The sequence below is a fragment of the Pithys albifrons genome, chromosome 4, assembly GCF_047495875.1.
Source record: "Pithys albifrons albifrons isolate INPA30051 chromosome 4, PitAlb_v1, whole genome shotgun sequence".
In the NCBI taxonomy this organism is placed as follows: Eukaryota; Metazoa; Chordata; class Aves; order Passeriformes; family Thamnophilidae; genus Pithys; species Pithys albifrons.
The window spans coordinates 48,203,980-48,209,979 of record NC_092461.1 but is presented as its reverse complement, the minus strand read 5'-3'; positions in this window follow the sequence as shown (position 1 = coordinate 48,209,979).

The following is a 6,000-nucleotide window of genomic DNA, read 5'->3' as shown; positions in this document are numbered from 1 at the left end:
TACATATATTTGGTAAATATTTTATATTTAGTAGCTCAGCAGTTTCTGGTAAAAATGGCCTGAAATACCACTGGTGGGACAGAAATATTCCTTATAATACTTTGAGAAGACAAATGGTCTCATATTCTTAGTGATCATTGAATATATATTGCTGCTGCAACAGGGCTTCTGGCTCCTAATTCACTCAGCCACAAAATATTTTACTCTTTTTATCTTTCTGTTTGCACAGTTTAAAACCAATATTTGCTTTGCAATAAGTGACTCACTCCGCACCAGTGTACAGATTTGTGCTGGAGAGAGTTAAATTCCTTCATAGTAGCTAGTATTGGGCTGTGTGTTGAATTTGTGATGGAAACAGTGTTGATAATAGAGGAATGTTTTCATTATTGCTGAGCAGCACTAGCATTGCATCAAGGCGTTTCCTGCTTCTCGTGCTGCCCCACCAGCAAAGGGGCTGGAGATGCACAAGGAGTTGGGAGGCGACACAGCTGGGACAGCTGACCCCAAGTGACCACAGGGATATCCCAGACCATAAGGCATCATGCTCAGCATATAAAGCTGGGAGAAGGAAGGGGAGGGACATTTGTTCTCCCAAGTCAATGTCATGGGTGATGCTTTTCTGGAGATGGTAGAACATTCGCCTGCCTCTGGGTAGAGGGGAATGAAATCCTTGTTTTGCTTTGATTGCATGTGCAGTTTTTGGTTTACCTATTAAACTTACATTATCTCAAACCCCTGAGTTTTCACAGTATTACCCTTCCAATTCTCTCCCCCTTTCCACTGGGGGAGTTGCTGTGCAGTGCTTAAATGCCAGCTGGGCTTAAACTACAAGTGTGCACAGACGTGTCGTGTTAGGAAAAATTTACTCATCATAAACTATTACATAGTAGTTAGTGATTTGAGAGACATTGCAGAAAGTCTCCTTGAACTCGAATCATATGCTAAGGCTTTTGTTGTCTTCACCAAAGCAAATAATCCTAGAAATCTAAATATTGGAATATCTTGTTTAATGTGGCTATTAGAGAAGTACAATCATACAGTTTTCTCTGTAACCTAATGATTGATTCCATTTGAAGAACCCTGCAGGAAACACAATCCACAACTATTATTTACCAAATAGCGAGAAATTAACTAACACAATCTCATTATAAGCAAAATTAGTTGTGCCAAGATAGGATTTTTTTATTCTTTACAAAATCAGGGGTTTCTTTTTTCTTTTTATATTGTTTTGATTTATAGGGAACTTATAGGTGTACCATGAATGTAAGGTGCCAGGTTCTCTCTGGACCTCGCACCAGGGACTGTTACGGACAGGGAAGGGAAACTACAAAGTACCTGAAACAAAATGTATGAGACAAATGCCTCTTTTGCCACGTAGCAGGCTCTCCATCCTGTGTGAAGAATCCTCCACAGCCAATTAAGAAAAGGATGATACCTCCTCCCCTCAGAGAAGACACCTTTTTTGGCAAGACTAGCAAGCCAATGAAGATGCATTATCTGACCAAGACAGGCAGGGCTCTGTAACACTGCAAAAAGCATGAAGTTTGAATGCAAGGTGTGCTTCCAGACCCCCTGTGGTTTGAGGCACCCAGTGTGTGTTGAAAATAAAACTTTCCTTTCTGTTATACCTCCTTTGTTTCATAGGTTATTGCCATCTTCTAAATTTAGGAAAAAGAGAAATTTCTCACAAAATGAAAATAATTCAGCAAATTAAGGAATAGGTTTGTAAGTAATGGATGACTGAAGTTTGGAACATTGAGAAGACCTTGAGGATGATGCCAAAGTCATTAAAATGCAGACACAATCAGTTTAAAGTCTTCTAAGACACACACTCACCTCCCCCTGAAACCTTTAACTGCCACCTCCCCACATAAAATGCTGTTAGTTTTTAACTTCAGCTTTAATTATCCCACCTGTTATAGTTTTGGAATCTTAATGGAATTTTATTTCCCTACCAACACAGAATTTGGGAGCTAATGACAAAGAGATGGTCAACTGCTTTGAATTCCAACTTGATTGCTGGGGAGGTGAGTGGGGGAGGGAGAGGTTTCTCCCTGGCTGCTGCACTTCACTCTTTCAGCAGCTGCTATGAGTGTAAGCCACCGTTTGCTGGGCTCTTGAAGGCATTTGGAGGAAGCTAAGTTGGCCCGGGTTTGGCCACCCCCCAGCTCTGCGTGCTTTGTGCTGCTCGTAAGAGAGAGCAAGCGAGCCATGGCCGCTGCCTTGGACTCTGCTACAAATCCTGTTCCTGAGCCAGTTTTCCATCTGCAGAGTGGCTTAGTACCACTACTGCCACCCCTGTCCTCAGCCTCTCGTTTTTGACTAGAGGATGAGGAAAGGTCCCTGGGTTGCTCATTGTAGGAGCAAACAAGTCAAAATATGTTTCTCCATTGTTTTCTGCCTCTCAATACATTCTGCTAACATTGCTATGTCAGCTTCAGTGGAAAAGCTTTCTCAAGGAAATATTTCCTGCCAGAAGATCCTGCCTTTGTGATCAGTTTCCCACATCTGGACCTGACTACATGCCAAAAAACATGTGTAGAGGGTTGGGAAAGCATTATAAAAACCTGAAGATGAATTCAGAAGTTGGAGGAACAAGAGACAAGGAGAAACTAGGATGCCTTGCCTAGTCTTCTTCGGATCTCTCCTCTCAGCTCGTCTTACCTTCTTTCCAACACCACCAGCTGTCATCTGCCTCGAAGGAGAGACTGCTTGTCAGCCTGGGGAGGGCATCGGCCTAAGAGCGAGACTGCTTGCCAGCTTGAATAGTCTGTGACTGTCTGTGGAGGTATATCTTTTCTCTGAATTTTTCTCTTACAGGCTAAAAATAAAGCACCCTCTTCTGCAGCTACACCAGAAGCCAGCCGGTCTAGTCGTGAGGGGAACTAACAGCATTTTGCATTTCAAAGACTCACCATCCTCTTGCAGCCAAGAGATAACATCGTGGCAGAAACAGAGAGAGCATCTGCATCTCAAGTAGTTTTTTCATGGTGGTATCTTTTCTCTGCTTCTGTAAATAATCTTAAGCATTTTTCCTAACTTTTCTTATTTTTCCTCTTTTTCTTTCGCATCTCTTTCGCAATCAATTAATAAAAATCAGTTTTTGGTATTTACAGATAACTTGTTTGAGTTTTAATTTTGCTCAAGAGAATGATTCGAACTTGTAGTTCAATCTGCATCAAAAATTAGGCAGATCTGAATGTCACACTCATGGAGAGAGTTCTGGCCTGTCCCTTTTGGCACCTGCCATCTTCATGTGAGCCATCGGAGCCAGCCAGCATCTTTTCCTGTCTTTTGCCTCCAGCTGCCATGGCAAGGGCTGTGGGGCTGATCTTAGTGGCCAGCTGAGGAGCAACACCACCACCTGCCATCCGCAAATAAAATTGTACCAAGGCAAAAGAGAGAGAGATTGAACCTATTTTGAGGTCCTTGGTATGGTGGGAAGTGGTTTTGCTTTGGTCTGATTATAGTTATCTATATATAGATATTTGTAGTTAAGAACTGTTATACTTTTCTAATTAAAACCCCTTAATTTCAAAGTTGTGGTGATTTTTAGGGGGAGGCTCTTTTTTTTCTTGCTCCATATAAATATCTTAGATTTCTCTAAACTAAGACACCATCTTACTCTTATATTCCCTTTGCTTTAATTTTCACATCCTTTTATCATACTCTATTTCTGAAAAGCTCTTCTATCATCACTTAATTCTTCAGCTTTTTCTTAACCAAAGGACTCTTTGGCATTAATCTTCAAAATAAAGTTGGTGCAGCTGAAATTTATCTCAAAATGCAGGAGATGCAGACAAACAGGCTTCTGAACAAACAAAAAAGATGTTTTGTGAAGGAAACTAGAGACTGGTAATGAGCAAGTGGGGGGAAAGCTCAGCTAATGAAGATGTGTTTTTTTAATCATATTTTCTATTTTTGACAACTACTCCAAGAAAGACTGGATCATGAACCTCCTTTTCAATGAGAGAAAACAAACAGAAAAGTTACAAACAACTTTCAGTAATTCTGGATAAAGCACTTGGTTTTGGAGAATTGGTGAAAAGATGCATGAGTTTGAGGTGAATTCTGGATTTGCAGAAGGGAAAGAATATTCAAAAAGCCATTTCTCCAAAACTCCTATGAAGAATCCATAATGCCTTTTCACCTGGGATTTACTTTCACACTCCTTAGTGTGAATTTAATACTCATTCAATAAAACCAGATGGTCTACATGTAATTGTACCTGAAAAGTCTTCATTATTGTGAGACCAGTCAAGGTGCCCCTTGTCAAAACCTCTCAACTAGTCTTCAGAACAATCTGATGCTGACTACTTTTATGATTGATCTGCAGACACAAACCAGTGGTGGTCTTAAAATCTTCTCTCTAAAGCCTTCTTCAGTTGTAAATGTTTTCCATAACTAGCAAGTACACCCTGTTGGTTTTCTACAAAAAAACAAAACGAAAAAATTTAATGAAAGTAGTTCAATCCTGTAGTTCCACATGACTTGTACGATTATAAATATGCTCTCTTTAGTGTAAGTACTGGGCTCCATCCAAGATCCTAGTGCCAGCCTTTCCCAAAATACCTTAGAAGTGATGGTGCAGCCCATTAGCACCCAGCCTAGGGCCCCCATGTGTGATACCAAGCATGGCAGTCAAAGCTGTGCTTGTGCTGATGACCATCCTACTTGTTAAAGCAACAATAGGTAGTGACTGTTCTCTCTCATTTGCATAAGGCCAAGTGCCTCCTCCTCCTTGAGCTTATTCAACACAAATGATGGACCACAGAGAGTAGAACTAATAAAGAGAAGGCATGATCAGGAACTCAACAGAAGAGCATCTAAGGAACCCTAATACTGTGCCCTTTGCTCTTTTCACTGATCATTGACTCAGTAACGGTTGATAAAATGTCCCCTTTCTAAACAAACACCTGCAAGGCAGTTCAACTCAGGCATTTACATTCTAAATCTCAGCATATTCTGGGAAAAAAAGACTCATCATAAGTGCCAGTTACTTGCTGATGGATCAAAGAAAGTGAGTTCATAGGTGAGATTTTTCCAAATCCAAGAAACCTATCCCCAAAAGCACAGAGACAAGCTGTTTGGAAACATAACTGCTGGCCAGTATACTAGGCAAGAGAAAGCAAAACTGAACATCTCTATTCCTTGCCATTACCATTGCAGAAATAAGATGTCTGTTCATGACATTCCTCACTATCCTGTATATAGCTCATAGCTGTTTTTCCTCTGGTGCACCAGAACCACTTCCTTCAGCTGTGGCTGTCAAAGGTGGTTGTTAAATAATCACAGGAAAGATGAAAGGTTTAAAAAAAAAATTTACCAATTGTTTTTCCTCAGTTTTAAGCACCTGGAGAAGCAGCTAAAGTTATTTAATTTCTGTTGGCATATGTCCTAGTTCAGCAGCTGGGACAAGTTTATCACTGTGTGGATGTGACCAAAGCTGTGTATTCTACATCCTCTATTCATTTCTCATGAACTGTTAACAATGGACCATTTGCAGCAGCTGCCCAGGGCACACCTGACCTTAAGGGTGTAAGCTGGGTGTCAAAGAAGCCTGTGAGATAAGAGCTGTGATAACTCCCCTCTGGGGAGTCATTAGCACCTTCACACTCAGCCTGAGTCCTCATGCCATTAATGGGCAATGATTCCAAAAAAAACCCTATGACTCACAGAGTCAGATCACCCACTGTGGAACTCCCTGCCCTGGGGGAGGTATTGGGTGTTCCCACCTGAACCTGATAGTTCATAATCTTGGGGGTTTGGGGACTTCTGGTATAACTCGATAGGACTGTGACCAGTATCTGCACCAACAGGTTTTCCTTTCCTTTTACTTTGGAGTCAGGAGGACGACATTGGGCTCAGCACAGGGGCTAATGAACACCATTCTGTAAACAAGTTTATTCCTTTGCCCTTTAACATTTTGCATAACTAATTATTACTATTATCTGTTAGAAAGTACACACTGAACCAGAACTCCACCATTCTTGCTGTTAC